This window comes from Thermobia domestica, chromosome 15, assembly GCF_964235325.1.
Source record: "Thermobia domestica chromosome 15, izTheDome1.hap1.1, whole genome shotgun sequence".
NCBI lineage: Eukaryota > Metazoa > Arthropoda > Insecta > Zygentoma > Lepismatidae > Thermobia > Thermobia domestica.
In genome coordinates this window covers 174902515-174923534 of record NC_137468.1, presented here as the reverse complement: position 1 = coordinate 174923534, position 21020 = coordinate 174902515, and the positions used below count along the sequence as shown (strand labels likewise).

Genomic DNA, 21020 nt, shown 5'->3' with positions numbered 1-21020 from the left:
TTCATAAGACATGGGTATATTAATGCACCCCTTTAAAATTTGGGAGGGGTACCTTGGCCCACCCCTTCATTTTTAGAAATTGCCCAATTTAAACATTTGGTATTATAGTATAGGACGCTAATATGGATCACTATAAATTTGGGTGGTCCACCTCGTTCCCTTTTAGGGGTACAAAATTGCCAAATTTTAGTACAACCACGTGTTTGGTTTTTAACCTAATTTATCTCCTTGGATGAGGTCCTATTACCTTATATGGTTATATGGTCATGTATAGGTGTTCATTCCCTATCATAAGACATAGGTACATTGGTGCACCCCTTTAAATTTTTAGGAGGGGGTACCCTGGCCCACCCCTTCAATTTCAGAAATTCTCCAATTTAAGCATTTGGTATTATAGTACAGGACCTCATTATGTATCGTGATAAATTTGGATGGTCCATCTCGTTCCCTTTCATGGGTACGAAATTGCCAAATTTAGGTACAACCACGTGTTTGGTTTTTGATTTAATTTATTCCCTTGGATGAGGTCCTATTACCTTATATGGTTATATGGTCATGTATAGGGGTCCATTTCCTATCATAAGACATAGGTACATTTTGCCCCCCCCCGGGAGGGGTACAATGGCCCACCCCTTTAATTTTGGAAATTGTTCAATTTAAACATTTGGTATTACAGTATAGGACCCTAATATGGATCACTATAAATTTGGATGGTCCACCTCGTTCCCTTTTTAGGGGTACAAAATTGCCAAAATATAAACGTAAGCAATACGTTGTACCACGTGTTTGGTTTTTGACCTAATTTATCTCCTTGGATGAGGTCCTATTACCTTATATGGTTATATTGTAATGTATAGGTGATCATTTCCTATCATAAGACATAGGTACATTGGTGCATCCCTTTCAATTTTAGGAGAGGTACGTACCTTGGCCCGCCCCTTAAATTTTGGAATTTTTTTGATTTAAGCATTCGGTATTATAGTACAGGGCCTTAATATGTATTATGATAAATTTGGATGGTCCACATCGTCCACTTTCATGGGTACGAAATTGCCAAAATATAAACGTAAGCAATACGTTGTACCACGTGTTTGACATTTTGACCCAATTTATCTCTTGGATGAGGTCCTATTACCTTATATGTTTATATGGTTATGTATAGGGGTCTATTCCCTATCATAAGACATAGGTACATTTGTGCACCCCTTTAAAATTTGTTAGGGGTACCTTGGCCCATCCCTTAAATTTTAGAAATTGCTCATTTTATATATTTGGTATTATAGTACTGGACCCTAACATGTATTATGATAAATTTGGGTGGTTTACCTCGTTTCTCTTTCATGGGTACATGTTGTATGGGTATGTACAGAGGTTTATTACCTTTATATGTTTATGTTCCCTTTTAAATTTGGGGAATTATCAAATAACAAAATTCGGTAAACCTTTTTCTAGGACCCATTGGTGTTCCTCTTATGGCCAAATATTCAAAATTTAAAGGACCGGCTTTATTATTGAATAAGTACAGGATTTATTACTTTTTCATAACACACAGGTGTATTTGTGTACCAATCTTAAATTTTGGGAGGGGTACATTTCTTATTGTCATATCAATAATTGGTAATTGGATAGTATCTCATTCATTGGGTAAATCATTGTGAAATATGAGTATGATCACGTAATCAGTTATTGACCTATGATGGAATTAGGAGTCCAGGACATTGGAACATTGAAACTTTGTAGGATAATTTGAGAATTGCGTTATTGGTTTTGGTTATTCCCGCCAAATATAAACGTAAGCAAGACGTTGTACCACGTGATTGTCCTTGATGAGGTAGTGTAGAGGGATTCATTTCCTTTGTTGTGGTACTTCTTAAGTTTGAGTACACACACACTTCTAGAAAACAGTTGGTTCTACTCAGGTAAACAATTGACGGACATTATTGACATTATTGAACATATAATGATATGATTAACTCTAAGACTTAGGTATATCAAGAGAAGTATTCTTTAAATTTGGGAATGGTGATAAACAGAATTTTAACATAAGGTGCGAAATTTGAAACAATACATTGAACTTTAGTCACAGCTCATAGTCTAAGATCATTGGTGGTGATTGATTTGAAATCTGATAGCTAACCTTATTGAATCTTATGACTCATAGACGAAAGGCAATACATGCTACAACACTGGCAAAGTTATTGTTAATGCAATTTGATTGGTTGATCACTATCTTTCCTGCAATCTGATTGGTTGATCACTATCTTTCGTGCAATCTGATTGGTTGATGATTTTCAAATCTTTGCTGTATTCAGTTTTAAGTTTTGTTTAACATTTAAAAATCTTGGTTTCGTTCAACATTTTGCACTCACTGATAAATATGATCAAAACCGTTTATTTGTTAATCGAATAGTTAAAAACCGGATAAAGTTTGACGGTTAACCGTGAAACGTAAAATTTTTTTAGTTTGAAATTTTTTTTGCTTGAAATTTTTGGTTTGAAAATTTTTTCGTTTCCAAATTTTTTTTTTCAAAATTTTGTTTGAGATTTTTTCGTTTGAAATTTTTTGTTTGAAAATTTTTGTTCGAAAATTTTGTTTAAAATTTTTTGTTTAAAATTTTTCGTTTCCAAATTTTTTGTTTCAAAATTTTGTTTGAAATTTTTTTTCGCTTCAAAATTTTGTTTGAATTTTTTTTTGGGTTTGAAATTTTTTGTTTGAATTTTTTTTTCGTTTCAAAATTTTGTTTCAAAGATTTTTGTTTGAAATTTTTGTTTCAAAGTTTGAGTTGACATTTTTAAAAGTTTGTGCATTTATTAGTAAAGAACCGGAACTGTTTAGAACAAAAACCTTTGACAACATTGTGGTGCAATAGTACACGTCAGAACATGATAATGCAACGTCATCAGTTTTTCATCATATATAAGTATCGTTCGAGTTAGTATTCACGATAACATCATCATGGCTACTTGTCTGCAGTTTCTAAACACACGTGATGTGATGAAATCATTTACCAAGATTACTGATTTACAACAGAATGTACCTTATAGAATCTTAGCTAGCCAAATGATCCCTACAAAGTTTGGATTAAGAATCGTAGTGAAGCTTGAAAATGATAAGAATATAATTTTACCAGCAAGATATTTTCCCATGGAACCATCAAAACAAGAAGAACTGCTGTGTTTCTTAAATACTGGATCTGTATCTTTATGTTACAAAGGATTCTTGGGTCGAAGTCATCAGTTTGAATTTAGTACACAGCCAGATTCGTCAGCAAAATCATGAATTCAAACGTCAGCACGTCAGACGTAGTTGTATGAATTTGGTTGGTCGGCATGACGTCAGCAACTGTGATGAAATCATGAATTCAAACGTCAGCACATTCCTTACCAATGACGTCAGCAATAACTATAAACCAGCAAATACAGTGTCATCCCACGAAATCATTTGAGCAAGTGCTTTTCAGGAGGAAAGATGTGTACTTCTAACGATAAAGAATTCATCTTCGCAAACTATTATCCAATAAATATATTTCAAACAAAATATGTGATGATTGGTATCAGTGCTAGAACATTTGAACCTGTGATTCGATTGGGCAAAGCAGAACAATTTGGTGTACAACTGACCTGTGAAGAATGGCACGAATCGACCAAATGAACGATTATTTTCATGATGAGCTAAATGTGACCATAGTCAAATCATTAGGCTCAAATCATGAAGTGGTGCTGCGTACAGTCCTCGAAGAGAAGATGGTGCTGTTACGTAAAAAGAGTACATTCCATGTCCCTCGCAACATGGTGTATCTAACACAAACGGAATGGAACAAATTCATCAGCGTATTCCAGTGTGTGAAACATGCAGTGGAAGTGTGCAACAAAACTAGTATATTCCTGAAAAAGTACTATTTTGAAAAATGTGTTATGCATATTGTACAACATGTATCTAGATATTGTGATGGTTGTCAACATCGTTCGTGGGTGCATAACTGTATTGATAAACAGTTTATTTGTGATCAAATGGACATTGAGTTTCCACCAATTGATATTGCAATAGACCTTAAAAGACTTCAACTGGAATTAAAATTATATGCTAAAGACAAACTAGTGCAAGAAGTTCAAAATACATTGTATCGACAATATCCAGAACCACTATCTGGTATGGATGTATGTGGAGTGTAACAAAATGATCCATTTCAATGAATTGTGTTTTTTCATTTCAAGTACAACCCCAGGTTCTGACGTGTACTATTGCACCACAATGTTGTCAAAGGTTTTTGTTCTAAACAGTTCCGGTTCTTTACTAATAAATGCACAAACTTTTAAAAATGTCAACTCAAACTTTGAAACAAAAATTTCAAACAAAAATCTTTGAAACAAAATTTTGAAACGAAAAAAAATTCAAACAAAAAATTTCAAACCCAAAAAAAAAATTCAAACAAAATTTTGAAGCGAAAAAAATTTCAAACAAAATTTTGAAACAAAAAATTTGGAAACGAAAAATTTTAAACAAAAAATTTTAAACAAAATTTTCGAACAAAAATTTTCAAACAAAAAATTTCAAACGAAAAAATCTCAAACAAAATTTTGAAACAAAAAAAAATTGGAAACGAAAAAATTTTCAAACCAAAAATTTCAAGCAAAAAAATTTCAAACTAAAAAAATTTTACGTTTCACGGTTAACCGTCAAACTTTATCCGGTTTTTAACTATTCGATTAACAAATAAACGGTTTTGATCATATTTATCAGTGAGTGCAAAATGTTGAACGAAACCAAGATTTTTAAATGTTAAACAAAACTTAAAACTGAATACAGCAAAGATTTGAAAATCATCAACCAATCAGATTGCACGAAAGATAGTGATCAACCAATCAGATTGCAGGAAAGATAGTGATCAACCAATCAAATTGCATTAACAATAACTTTGCCAGTGTTGTATGAGTCTATGAGTCATAAGATTCAATAAGGTTAGCTATCAGATTTCAAATCAATCACCACCAATGATCTTAGACTATGAGCTGTGACTAAAGTTCAATGTATTGTTTCAAATTTCGCACCTTATGTTAAAATTCTGTTTATCACCATTCCCAAATTTAAAGAATACTTCTCTTGATATACCTAAGTCTTAGAGTTAATCATATCATTATATGTTCAATAATGTCAATAATGTCCGTCAATTGTTTACCTGAGTAGAACCAACTGTTTTCTAGAAGTGTGTGTGTACTCAAACTTAAGAAGTACCACAACAAAGGAAATGAATCCCTCTACACTACCTCATCAAGGACAATCACGTGGTACAACGTCTTGCTTACGTTTATATTTGGCGGGAATAACCAAAACCAATAACGCAATTCTCAAATTATCCTACAAAGTTTCAATGTTCCAATGTCCTGGACTCCTAATTCCATCATAGGTCAATAACTGATTACGTGATCACAATGATTTACCCAATGAATGAGATACTATCCAATTACCAATTATTGATATGACAATAAGAAATGTACCCCTCCCAAAATTTAAGATTGGTACACAAATACACCTGTGTGTTATGAAAAAGTAATAAATCCTGTACTTATTCAATAATAAAGCCGGTCCTTTAAATTTTGAATATTTGGCCATAAGAGGAACACCAATGGGTCCTAGAAAAAGGTTTACCGAATTTTGTTATTTGATAATTCCCCAAATTTAAAAGGGAACATAAACATATAAAGGTAATAAACCTCTGTACATACCCATATAACATGTACCCATGAAAGAGAAACGAGGTAAACCACCCAAATTTATCATAATACATGTTAGGGTCCAGTACTATAATACCAAATATATAAAATGAGCAATTTCTAAAATTTAAGGGATGGGCCAAGGTACCCCTAACAAATTTTAAAGGGGTGCACAAATGTACCTATGTCTTATGATAGGGAATAGACCCCTATACATAACCATATAAACATATAAGGTAATAGGACCTCATCCAAGAGATAAATTGGGTCAAAATGTCAAACACGTGGTACAACGTATTGCTTACGTTTATATTTTGGCAATTTCGTACCCATGAAAGTGGACGATGTGGACCATCCAAATTTATCATAATACATATTAAGGCCCTGTACTATAATACCGAATGCTTAAATCAAAAAAATTCCAAAATTTAAGGGGCGGGCCAAGGTACGTACCTCTCCTAAAATTGAAAGGGATGCACCAATGTACCTATGTCTTATGATAGGAAATGATCACCTATACATTACAATATAACCATATAAGGTAATAGGACCTCATCCAAGGAGATAAATTAGGTCAAAAACCAAACACGTGGTACAACGTATTGCTTACGTTTATATTTTGGCAATTTTGTACCCCTAAAAAGGGAACGAGGTGGACCATCCAAATTTATAGTGATCCATATTAGGGTCCTATACTGTAATACCAAATGTTTAAATTGAACAATTTCCAAAATTAAAGGGGTGGGCCATTGTACCCCTCCCGGGGGGGCAAAATGTACCTATGTCTTATGATAGGAAATGGACCCCTATACATGACCATATAACCATATAAGGTAATAGGACCTCATCCAAGGGAATAAATTAAATCAAAAACCAAACACGTGGTTGTACCTAAATTTGGCAATTTCGTACCCATGAAAGGGAACGAGATGGACCATCCAAATTTATCACGATACATAATGAGGTCCTGTACTATAATACCAAATGCTTAAATTGGAGAATTTCTGAAATTGAAGGGGTGGGCCAGGGTACCCCCTCCTAAAAATTTAAAGGGGTGCACCAATGTACCTATGTCTTATGATAGGGAATGAACACCTATACATGACCATATAACCATATAAGGTAATAGGACCTCATCCAAGGAGATAAATTAGGTTAAAAACCAAACACGTGGTTGTACTAAAATTTGGCAATTTTGTACCCCTAAAAGGGAACGAGGTGGACCACCCAAATTTATAGTGATCCATATTAGCGTCCTATACTATAATACCAAATGTTTAAATTGGGCAATTTCTAAAAATGAAGGGGTGGGCCAAGGTACCCCTCCCAAATTTTAAAGGGGTGCATTAATATACCCATGTCTTATGAAAGGTAATGGACCCCTGTATACGCCCATATAACCATATAGGGTAATAACACCTCATCCAAGGGGATAAATTAGGTCAAAACCAAACACGTGGTACTACGTATTGCTTACGTTTATATTTTGGCAATTTGGTACCCCTAAAAGGGAACGAGGTGGACCATCCAAATTTATCATAATACATATTAGGGTCCTATACTATAATACCAAATGTTTAAATTGGGCAATTTCCAAAATTTAAGGGGTGGGCCAAGGTACCCCTCCCAAATTTTTCAATGGGTGCATTAATATACCCATGTCTTATGAAAGGTAATGGACCCCTGTATACGCCCATATAACTATATAGGGTAATAACACCTCATTCAAGGGGATAAATTAGGTCAAAAACCTCCGAAATGTGAATTTTTGGCAATTTTTTACCCATGAAAGGGAACGACATTGACCAACAATACTGATAGAGGTACATACTGTGGTCCTAGGCTACCATACCAAATTTTTAGATTTGGCAATTTCCAAAATTTAAGGGGTGGGCCAAGGTACCCCTCCCAAATTTTTCAAGGGGTGCATTAATATACCCATGTCTTATGAAAGGGAATGGACCCCTGTATACGCCCATATAACTATATAGGGTAATAACACCTCATCCAAGGGGATAAATTAGGTCAAAAACCCCCGAAATTTGACTTTTTGGCAATTTTTTACCCATGAAAGGGAACGACATAGACCCTCAATACTGATAGAGGTACATACTATGGTCCTACCCTACCATACCAAATTTTTAGATTTGGCAATTTCCAAAATTTAAGGGGGGTGGGCCAAGGTACCCCTGCCAAAATTTAGGGGGTGGGCCAAGGTACCCCTGCCAAAATTTAGAGGGGGTGGTCCTAGGTACCCCTAGGTCATTGACCCCGGCCAGGGACCATGGGTCCTGAGGCAGGGACACAGGGGCCAAAAAGTTCGGCAAAGTGGGGCCCATACTACTGCAATATACGTTCTGTACGTGTGTTTCTTGCGTTCAACCCCGAGACAGCATCTATATTGTACTTGTGCCCCGTACGTACGACTAGATACAGTGTACGTATTGTACCTATGTATTAGACAGATTTTCCTTATGTCGCACACAGCTTGTCCCGATACAGCATACAGAATATCCGTTTGCACCATACAGAGTGCACATATGCAGCTTACAGACTGTCTGCATGCGGCATATAGATTACACGTATGTCGCGTACAGGCTGGCCATATGTAATGTATGGATTGGATGTATGTAGCTTATAGATTGTCCATATGAAATATACGGATTTTACCTGTATCGCATACGTATTGCCTTGTTGTAATATATGAATTGGACATATTCATGATCTAGATTGTATGTATAGTGCACCATTATTGAAGTGCTGCAACATACTGAGAAATGCATGATACATTCTTACTGTAATGTTGCCACATATTGTTTTTCTCTGTATGGAAACAAAAATAGCTTAAAATATGGTTGATCTCCTTTGTGCCAATAATAATAAAATTAAAAATACTACACTTTTCAATCTTAGTTTGGGGCAGTGAAACTGTCCAGAGAAATGTATTTATCTGCAGGGTGTAAGTTTGGACTTCCTGCTAATTCTTTGGAAAGCTACTGCAAAACCAAGTGTTGAAAAGTGGCACAAGAGTTAATTTTAAAATTATTGGCACAAAGGAGGGTAACCATATGTTAAACTATTTTAGTTTTCATACAGAGTAAATCAATGTGTGACAATATTACTGTAAGAATTTATCATACCTTTTGCAATAACTTAGTTGCAGCACTTCAATAATAATGCAAAATGCACAGCCATGTACAATCCTGTGTTCAAACTCAAAAAAGACTTACGTACAGTCATTTATTAAGCCGTTATCATCCATTGCTTGTACAGTCACGAAAGAAAATACTCTTCAGTTGACAAAATTTGTTTTCCTAAAAACTCAGCAATAAATTAACCTATCAGAGTACCGACTTTGGCAGGTTGTCAAGTTATAACTATTCGAAGAATAACAACAAAAAGATCCAAATTAATTAATTTGTTGCCGAGCTATTGGCAAAAGAAAATTTGTCAACTGTCAAATACTTTCTTTTCCGTGTGTACTATATAAAGACGACTTTACCTCATTCTTTTCCTTAATAATATCCTCTTCCAAAATGCAGAAGTTGTTACCACAAGAGGCGTGAATAGGATTTTCCAGAAATAACTTCTCTGCACATTTTAATTAACAGATAAGTTATTTTTTAAATGACGCTATAATTAAAAACATGGTGTCAGCTGAAAACGTTTTCCCTCACAAGATGATTCCTAAACAGTACTCGCCATTAAAAATGCAACTTCAAGGAGACAGGGTAGCTACGCCAAAGTTCCCAAGCCGATATCTAATAGTAAGTGTCGAATATGCTTAACCCTTAACATACCAAGAGGGGTACTCTAGGGACCCCAGAGAGTGATATTTGGTGATACTGCCGCAATTACAAGAATCAATTTATTCTCGATTTTTATATGTATCCTGCAACCCTTTGAGATATCAATTACATGATTAGATCAACGATGCGTTTCTTTAAAAAAATACAAAAAATAAAAACACACTTCAAAATGTAAAAACTCCATTGTTAAACCTGTTTTTCAGATTTACGAACACAAAAGTATGAAATTGTATGAAGAACTGAATAGTGTTCAAATATACATAATATTTGACGTCAACAATGTTCATTTAACTTAAGTATGCTTCTAGACATCCAAAAAATAATAGTTGGAGTAACCCTCTGCAATACTATGTTGAGAAATTAAAATAATACTTGGGGTCCCCAGAAGACTCCAGCTTGGTAAACAACTTTGACGACTTAGGCTTGGTACGTTAAGGGTTAAACTTACCGCTGTATTCGCTGTGTGACAACGTGGTGATAGCAGAGCAGAACTGACCCAACATTGACAACCAGAACGACTGTAACACAGCGAGACATCGAGAGGATGTTCTCTTCTGGTATGGTAAGCCATGCGTCTTACGATCCAATGCCACAGCTCATCAACTGTAGCTGGCGGAGTTCACAGGTATGAGAAGCTGTGCAGCCATCGACCAAACATATTTATCCTTCCCTGCTCTACACATTCTGCAAATTTGGACTTTTCTGGATGTATCCTTCTTAGTTCAACATTTTAAGTAACGAGCAGTGTAATAGTCTCATACATTATTTAAAGAAAGAGCGATGATTCTCAGAATTACTCGGAACTTTCTAGTTTACAATTATATACATATATATATATATATATATATAGATAGATATAGATATAGATATATAGATAGATAGATGTACAATAATTTAAAACGGTTATATCAAAGTTTGCATTCAGAGCACAAAAAGAAGTATAGCTCTCGGAACATTGATTTTAGCCAGATAATACCACTAGTAAACTCAACCACACTCAGTACCGTTAGTTGCTTGGTATTGTCTATGAGGCAAAGATCATCGTATCTCATTGCGTGTAGATTTTTGTATTTGTTTAACACTAAAAATTGTTTGTCGCTAATCGAACCCAGTAACATATATATACCGACAGGACGTACGTTAGTCACAAGGTTACATGAGTGAAGCACTAAATTATTCGATTGACACTTGCGGCCTTGTCAACACTAGAGAAAGGTACAAAGTGATTAAATAAATACAAAATATAGGGATGTATGAAGTCTCCTTTTCATACGATTTGGAGAAAGGATACATCTGTAGAGAGCAACATAAATGATTTCTCTGGATAATTTGGATTAGTCCAGAATTCGAACAAAAATAATTTTGAAATTCGTTAAGTCCAACATTTTTTCTTTCTTTCTTCGGATTCTCAATAAAGTTGACTACTGAAAAGCTGAGTTACAGATTTTATGTTAAAACATATTCACTATACCATTGCCTTATTCACAGAACAATACATTAGTTATTAATGTATGACTGAAATAATAGTGCTTCGTGCAGATTTACTTTATCCAATCGGAATTGCACAATGATAAAAAAAAATTGCAAGGTATAATGTTCTTATTTACAGAGAAAAAGAGTTGAAAGGACTTAACGCTAACAAACATTTTCTTTAAACAGACATACATTTATTCTAATTTATGGAAGAAAGAAATAATTTGCGGAGCAGTATATTTATTAAGGTTACATATTTGTACAAAAGAATGTAAATACAATCGGGTCTGTCTTCAAAAAGGACGTGCTTTTAGCCACAAATTACACTGCTTCTTTTCGCTGTCTTTCATGAAGAATCCTGGTTTTGTTTTGATGCATGAAATACCTGAAACAAAAATCCAAAAATATTTAAAATGTTACATTTTAAAATATTTAACATTTTTTAGATTAAATGGACAAAATCTGTTCGGTCAGGTATGGACTTTTGGGTTTCTGGTAGAAAAATGATGAATTAAAAAAAAAGTGTTTGTTGATGCTGAACAACTCGAAATGTATTACTATGCAAAAGTAAGTGGGTACCCACTGGCGTTCGAGGTACAATACGAAGCAAAAAACCTGCAACATGAAAGTTTAAGTTCATTGTGAAACTACGCCAACAACATAGGCAACCAACCTAACGTCTTTGTGGCACTGATCACGCCAGGATAACCTTCGGCTTCGTCCCCCTGCACACTTCGTTTGGAGCAAGAAATGCATAGACCACGTGACTACAAACCACAAATTTCTCACAAGATGGAGTAATAGATTGAGGTTCTTCTCATTTCTCTTCTCATTTTACATCCTCAGTTTTAAAGAGAGAGAAAGAGAAAAAGGTCAACGTGATAAAAACTAAATAAAGAGGAATATGCGAAATATAAAGGAAAAGAAAACGTGCGCATATATTGACAAATGACACATGCACTTCAAAGGAGACCACCTCAAATTTTGTTATGAACCATATATAATAACTGTGAGAATCAGCAAACCACAAAGACATAATTACACACAGTAAGTGTTATATAACACATATTTATTTAAACAAATAAAAATGTTTGCTGAAAGCTGAAAATGTCTTTAAAATCTCAACCATAACTGAAACAAGAGATTACTTCTCTATTGTTTTTCTTCGTAGCATCCATCTACACGGAGAAATGAGAAAGAGATAACATCTTAAGAGATTCGCACGTATACAATATCGGAAACTGCTAAATGGAAAAAATTACAGTCTTTGGATGGGATTCGAACCCAGAACCGTAGGATTAGAAATTCCACACTCTACCGATGTAGCTAGTCTGACAGTAATACCCTGTACCTCCATCATTACCTATGAATGATGGAATGGAGTCTGCAGAAAACTACGTCTAACATTTCCACGACAGACCGCCTATAACCTATGTCTAATTGGTACTTAGAAAAGCTAGTTCTACACGTGCATAGAAAAGTAAAATCAAATGAGTAGTTAGTACACATCACTTTGTCTGTCTCACTCTATCTCTGACTATAGAAATCGAGGAAGAAGAAAAAAGTATAGAGGTGAGAACACAGGAAGAACAAGCAAAAATATAAGTTGCAGGAAACTGAATATCAAGGAGGGAGAGAGAGAGACATAGAGACAGAGAGAAAAATAGAGGAACGGAGCAAATTATTTAATATACATCGGAAAAGAAGGTTCACAACTGTGCTATACATTTAATGTATTGAATACTCTGCAGGCCCGTATCCACGGGGGGGCTAGGGGGCCGGGCCCCCCTAAACTTTGGCTGGCCCCAATAAAGGTTTCACGATAGGCTTGCAAATGAACTACAATATGGTGATGAAGTATAATATGATTGGGTCGGGCTCCCCCAAACTTCGGCCGCCCCCCCCTTCCTAAATTTTTGGGCTGGCTACGGGCCTGATACTCTGTTTCTTCTAAATTGCTTGCTAGATGACAAATATTAATTTGTAAAAACGTAGCAAATGCCCGCGTTGTCTTGTTTTCTTACTGTTTCAGTAATAGTGGAAAACGTGGTTTATGCAACATAATAAATTACTAATTTTCCCACAACAATCATGTAGATGTTGTTGATGATTTTGAGTTTAACGTCCGTTCATCAGCGAGACTATATGAGACGTGGACCTACTTATTAACGTGGAATCCGAACCATATGAGCTGCTGCCGGGAATCGAAGCAACCATGTACTGTTGGTAAGAAATTTCTAAGCAAAAGAAAAAACTGATCAGCAAAATACATAAAACGATAGTCCTGCAAACTATTACTTAAAGAGAATTTATTGTAAAATCAATACATCCATGTGGCGGTATCGTGTAGTCGTAAAGTGATTAGAAAACTTAATATTAAACTGTCGATCACATTGTTTTACTTATTTGAATTCAATGTCGTATAGATTCGGTTTTAGCTCTAGATTTCAGCGTTCTCGCTTCGATTCTTAACTTGTTGGAAATATGCATTAATCGAAATTATAAAAGTATACGAAATTTAACTAGCTAAAAGAAGAGAATAACATAAAAATCCGGATTAGAGTATTACAATAAACATGTGTATTTTGTTTAGGGTTTGCAAGTCATAGCTTATAGGAATTATAGAAAAAACGTTCGTTGTGAAAGCACAAGAAAAAAAAAAGCAGAGAATAGACACAATCCTCAGGTGGGTTTGAACACGAGAAGGCGGAGGTAGTAGACTACTCTACTAAACCGCTCGGCTATATCTTAATTCTCTAATACGTTTTGAAACATATTGTCTAGAGTATTTGCACTTTACTTGTTTCTGTTTTGTTGTTTGTCATATAATGTATACGAGTGGCGAATAATAGAATAGAACTGTTTTAGACCAGTATGAACAAATTTCCCAGACAAGTTGTAATCTTATATGTATCTAAATTGCACAAATAAATCAGATTAAATCTGTAAAGTGCTTCGGGGGTTTTGATGGAAGTTAACTGTTGCATAGTTACGAGTTTTTGTTTATGCCCACCACTCGATGGAAGTTATGTTCTTGAAAGATAGTAACTGCTACTATATTCTAATGTATTGGATTTAAAAAAAAAATGGAAAATATTTTGTTACTAACAGTGAGTGAGTATTTTTGCGTGCAACAACAGTTGATTACAGGCACATCTACTTCTTCTGCGCATGTCTTTCATAATACGACGTCATGTATAGCAATATTGTCCATTATCCTATATTCAAAGACGTTTTTAGCACTTTTACTTTTGTGTAAGAATGGCGCAATATGATCATTCTGTACGTGAGAGTGTTAACGCTCTTATTGAACATGCGGGATTGAGTGTTCCTGAAGCAGGCGCTCGATTAGGCGTGCATCGTGCAACAGCGTTCAGATGGTGGAAAAATATGAGGAAACTGGAAGTCTAACTCGAAAATCTGGAAGTGGTCGGCCACGAGTGTCCTCACCGACACAAGACCAACGATTAGTTGATCAATGCTGTCGACAGCCTTTCATGTGTGCCCGACAACTGCAGCAGTCTACCGCCTTTCCAGGTGATGTAACTACAGTCCGACGGCGACTTCGGGCCGCAGGCTTCAGGTCCTTCCGGGCTGCTGTTAAGGAGAGATTGACAGAAGATCACAAAGTCGATAGACTGGCGTTTGCAGAGCTAAATATTACTTGTCACTGGGACACTGTTGTCTTTACAGATGAGAAAATATTTTCCACTGGAAACTTTGGGCCAACACGTGTGTATCGCCCATCTGGAAGACGGTTTGATCCACAATATATGGCCCGTTCAGCGCGAATGGGTCATGTGATGATTCACTGTTGGGGATGGATATGCGAGACTGCAGGTTGAGGTGGTATCCATCGAATTATAGGCCGACTTAATGGGAAAAAAATGTTGATCTTCTCGACTTTATGCTCCCTGAAATAAAAGCACATGTTGGCGACGACGTACTCTAATCCGGATTTTTATGTTATTCTCTTCTTTTAGCTAGTTAAATTTCGTATACTTTTATAATTTCGATTAATGCCTATTTCCAACAAGTTAAGAATCGAAGTGAGAACGCTGAAATCTAGAGCTAAAACCGAATCTATACGACATTGAATTCAAATAAGTAAAACAATGTGATCGACAGTTTAATATTAAGTTTTCTAATCACTTTACGACTACACGATACCGCCACATGGATGTATTGATTTTACAATAAATTCTCTTTAAGTAATAGTTTGCAGGACTATCGTTTTATGTATTTTGCTGATCAGTTTTTTCTTTTGCTTAGAAATTTCTTACCAACAGTACATGGTTGCTTCGATTCCCGGCAGCAGCTCATATGGTTCGGATTCCACGTTAATAAGTAGGTCCACGTCTCATATAGTCTCGCTGATGAACGGACGTTAAACTCAAAATCATCAACAACATCTACATGATTGTTGTGGGAAAATTAGTAATTTATTATGTTGCATAAACCACGTTTTCCACTATTACTGAAACAGTAAGAAAACAAGACAACGCGGGCATTTGCTACGTTTTTACAAATTAATATTTGTCATCTAGCAAGCAATTTAGAAGAAACAGAGTATCAGGCCCGTAGCCAGCCCAAAAATTTAGGAAGGGGGGGGCGGCCGAAGTTTGGGGGAGCCCGACCCAATCATATTATACTTCATCACCATATTATAGTTCATTTGCAAGCCTATCGTGAAACCTTTATTGGGGCCAGCCAAAGTTTAGGGGGGGCCCGGCCCCCTAGCCCCCCCGTGGATACGGGCCTGCAGAGTATTCAATACATTAAATGTATAGCACAGTTGTGAACCTTCTTTTCCGATGTATATTAAATAATTTGCTCCGTTCCTCTATTTTTCTCTCTGTCTCTATGTCTCTCTCTCTCCCTCCTTGATATTCAGTTTCCTGCAACTTATATTTTTGCTTGTTCTTCCTGTGTTCTCACCTCTATACTTTTTTCTTCTTCCTCGATTTCTATAGTCAGAGATAGAGTGAGACAGACAAAGTGATGTGTACTAACTACTCATTTGATTTTACTTTTCTATGCACGTGTAGAACTAGCTTTTCTAAGTACCAATTAGACATAGGTTATAGGCGGTCTGTCGTGGACATGTTAGACGTAGTTTTCTGCAGACTCCATTCCATCATTCATAGGTAATGATGGAGGTACAGGGTGTTACTGTCAGACTAGCTGCATCGGTAGAGTGTGGGATTTCTAATACTATGGTTCTGGGTTCAAATCCCATCCAAAGACTGTAATTTTTTCCATTTAGCAGTTTCCGATATTGTATACGTGCGAATCTCTTAAGATGTTATCTCTTTCTCATTTCTCCATGTAGATGGATGCTACGAAGAAAAACAATAGAGAAGTAATCTCTTGTTTCAGTTATGGTTGAGATTTTAAAGACATTTTCAGCTTTCTGCAAGCATTTTTATTTGTTTAAATAAATATGTGTTATATAACACTTACTGTGTGTAATTATGTCTTTGTGGTTTGCTGATTCTCACAGTTATTATATATGGTTCATAACAAAATTTGAGGTGGTCTCCTTTGAAGTGCATGTGTCATTTGTCAATATATGCGCACGTTTTCTTTTCCTTTATATTTCGCATATTCCTCTTTATTTAGTTTTTATCACGTTGACCTTTTTCTCTTTCTCTCTCTTTAAAACTGAGGATGTAAAATGAGAAGAGAAATGAGAAGAACCTCAATCTATTACTCCATCTTGTGAGAAATTTGTGGTTTGTAGTCACGTGGTCTATGCATTTCTTGCTCCAAACGAAGTGTGCAGGGGGACGAAGCCGAAGGTTATCCTGGCGTGATCAGTGCCACAAAGACGTTAGGTTGGTTGCCTATGTTGTTGGCGTAGTTTTACAACGAACTTAAACTTTCATGTTGCAGGTTTTTTGCTTCGTATTGTACCATGGGATACCTAATATGTCTGCATTTTTAGATATGTGGAAATATATGTCTCTAAAATGTAAAGAACTGATATCTGTTTAGTACAGAAAACCGCAACTCGGTAAGCCTTATGGATACCGAGGTATGGGAAAATAAAGGACAACACCATAGAAGTGTGAGTTTTGCGTACTAGATTGTGCAGTTTCGAAAACGTAATTACTGAGGGCTAACAACAACCTCAAAAGTAGTTTCAATTCAATACACTACACACACGTCCTTATGGGGGTTTTCGGGTACTATGGCATTCGCAGACCTCCCATTTCTAAACATTCTAAAATATATCTTAATACACTTATAAAGAACGTTACAGGTGTGTGTTTACCGAAACCGCAAGTCGGTACGTTTAACAGTTACCGAAATACGGTGACATAAATAGGAACACCATAGGTATGTGGGGCTTCCATACTTGACAGTAGTTTAGAAAATTAATGAAAATATGACTAATGGCTATCAAGATATTGTCAAATAAAGGGAGGACCCACACAGTTATGGGGTTTTAGTGTTAGCTGGTAAAATTTCCGAAACCGATCATGAAATCTGAATAAGCACCAGTAGCAATTTCATCCTAAAGTAACTGGGTATTTCCATGGGGTTTTAGAACATCATGGGTCTAAAAAGATTAAGTTTTAAAAGCTTTGGAAAATATAATTTGACATTTGTAAAGAGTATTAGAAAAGAGAATAGAGTTACCCAAAACTTCCAGCCAGTACATTTTACAGCTAGAGAGACACCGTGAAATAAAAGAGTATTAGATCTTGAAATTTCATAAAACAACTTTTGATCTTAATAAAAGTTAAATAAGATGGTACTTATATGGGTGAAGTGAGTACCTCACACTCGTCAGGGCAATTCCGATCGAAAGATTAATTCAGCTCGAAGTTTTCTTCGGGTAAATCCAAGCGTGATAATTCCTAGCGTACAAAAAGAATGAAAATTCTTTGTCAATATCTAATATAGCAACCGAGATATAAGTAATTATGTATTTTACGACGTCGTAAAAATGGAGACCCACATTGCTGTTGAGTCTTTGTTTGTACTGTTGAGTCTTTGCTGTAAGAAGAAGAAATTTCAGAAAATTACCGTATATACCTTAATAGACAATTAAATGGGTGGAGGCACGGTGGCTTAGTGGTAGAGTGCGTACCTTTGGTGTATTGGGTCCCTGGTTTGATCCGTGTCCAAGTCAGTTTGTAGTCGACATTGTATTCGTGGGTATTCTCGGGGTACTCCCGTTTCCTCCCACCTTTACACTCCATCAATTCTATCATCAACATTCACTTGCCTTAATTTCATTTTAAAATTAAATGGGCAGTTAAGTGTGATCGTATCTCTGTGGATTAAGAGAATACTCCAGTGTAGTTTCTGCAAAAGATACTAGGTACACACCCCACCACTAAGTTACTGTGTCCTCACTGATTTAATTGTATATTAAGGTATATACAGTAGGTTTTTGAATTTCTTTCTTATAGCAAAGACCCAGAAGTACAAATCCTTAAAGATCTCTATTGTTACGTCATAAAATAAATTACTCGTTATATTTTGGTTACTATATTAGATATTCACAGGGAATTTTCACTCTTTTACACAGCTCGATGAACCTTTGGAAATGCCTGAAGAAAACCTAGAACTAATCTTTCCATCGAAATTGTACTGAGGTACTCACTTAACCCATAGAAATACCATCTTATTTAATTTTGTTGGGACCAATAATTTTTCCGAAGTTTCAACATCTCATACTCTTTTATTTCACGGTGTTTCTCTATATGTTAGATGTACTAGCTGCAAGTTTTAGGTAAATACATATTTCTAATACTCTTTACAAATGTTAAGTTATATTTTCAAAAGCTTTTAAAATTTAATCTTGGTAGACTGTAAGATGTTCTAACACCCCATGGAAATATCTAATTACTTGAAGATGGAATTGCTACTGGTGTTTATTAACTTTCCATGACCGGTTTCGGAAATTTTATCATCTAATACGAAAATCCCATACCTGTATTGGTCCTCTCTTTATTTGACAATATCTTGATAGCCGTTAGCATATTTGAATTCATTTTCCAAATTGTACCTTCAAGTATGCAAGCCCCACATACATATCGTGTCGCTCTTTATTTTCCCATATCTCGGTATCCGTAAGGCTTACCGAGTTGCAGTTTTCGGTAAACAAATATCAGTTCTTTACATTTTAGACACATGTATTTCCATATATCTAAAATGCAGAAATTAGGTACCGCATAGTACCCCTCTACCCCATTGGGGTACCCACTTACTTTTGCATACCAGGGCAAAAACACCAGTGGTCGTTACTTTAAGGTTGAAAACATACTCTTTTGTCTCTTCTGTGAGCACCGTGAATCGGTCGGAGCTGTACCATAGTTGGAAAGAGACACTGATCCTTCCTATATATGACCATGTAGTCAGAATTCAAAATCGAATAGCCGTTGAAGGAAAAACAATATTTTAAAATCCCTTGTATTGCACCGGTAGTAGTCATCTCAAATCGAAATGTTCCAGTGGTAGTTAGGGTTTTGTACCAGTGTTCGTCACTCAAATAACTTGACATAATTTATTCAGAAACGCACTGTTTATCAGTGTTTAAAATTAAGAATAGAGTATAAAGTACTAATCTTAATAACTGTGCATCACTTTTGGCACTCAAGAAAATAAAAAAGTTTTTACATACTTTTTAAAGCAATTTCAGTAAGAAAAATGTTAACTGAATTCAAAAGTTAACTGTATATTATTTTAACGTTAAGAGTACAATATTAATTACTATGTTTAATAACTATAGTGACTTTAAGCACTCAAGAATGAAAACAAACATGTTTGTACATACATTTTTAATACAATTTGAGAAACAAAATAAGTTAACCGAATTCAAAACTTAATTATATATCACCTTAAGATTAAGAATGGACTATAAAATACTGAGGTTAATAATAATGCATTACTGAAGAATGAAAACAAAAATGTTTTTAACTACCTATATTGTATTTACATGTTGTTATTTCTCATTAACATGCTTTTTGATAACGCACGATATGGGCTAGGGGTACGCACGAGAAATGATTTGAGACTGTCACCTCTCGCAAAGGTGTCGCGAAAGTTGTCTCGTCTCGAAAACTGTATCTGTTTCTATTGGAAGAGCTATGTCTCGTCTCGAATTTCGTAACAAAAATTCGTTACACATGCAGTTTTGTGTAAAAAGTGAAATGTATAAATACAGGAGAGAAAACATTGCAAACAAACATTATGTTAGTATGTTGAACATACTTTTTTGTATGTGGTGCAAAACATCTTCATCTATGGGGTTACTTTGCACCAAAGTTTATATGAAATGAAATCTTTGAGTTTTACGTTCCACGCTTTTGCCGGGTATGCTAAAGGAGACTATAATCATGAGAATGAATGAAATAGTAGAATGAAAACTGTGAGAGAAAACGGGAAAACCCCGAGAAAACCACACACAGTGTTCGTCCAACACAAAGCCCATTTGGCACGTGCTGGGATCGATCCAGGAACTCCACGCAGGAGAGGTGAACGCTCCATCACTGAGCTACCACGTCCCCAAAAACACAACCTCAGAATATACTTCATATAGAGTAGAAATGAAATGAAATCTTTGAGTTTTACGTCCCACGATTATGCCGGTTAGGCTAAAGGAGACGGTGATGATGAGTAATGAATGAAATGGTGGAATGAAGAAAGTGGGAGGAAACGGGACAACCCCGAGAAAACCCACGCACACGGTGTTTGTCCACCACAAAGTTCACTTGGCGGGGACTGGGATCGAACCCAGGACCCCAAGCACCAGAGGTGAACGCTCCACCACTGAGCCACCGCGACCCCTCATATAGAGTAGAAGTAACAAGATGTAAAAAAAAAAAAGGCCCGTCTGGAGGACATGTAAGCTAAACACCAATACAATTGTTACAGATTTATTTACTTGCACTGTTTAGGCTGAACATCGCAACACCAATATCATTATGTCACATCCTTTCAAAACTATGCTAACTGCAACGTAGACCTGCTTTGCTTCGTAATGTCCAAATAGTTGATTACTGTGCTCGA

General features: G+C 35.8%; 1 protein-coding gene across 1 annotated transcript in view; it reads left to right on the top strand.

Annotated features, from left to right (window-relative positions):
* Positions 1 to 21020, top strand: part of LOC145671726 (DNA ligase 3-like) — a 211060-nt gene that overhangs the window by 68210 nt on the left and 121830 nt on the right. The window lies entirely within an intron of this gene.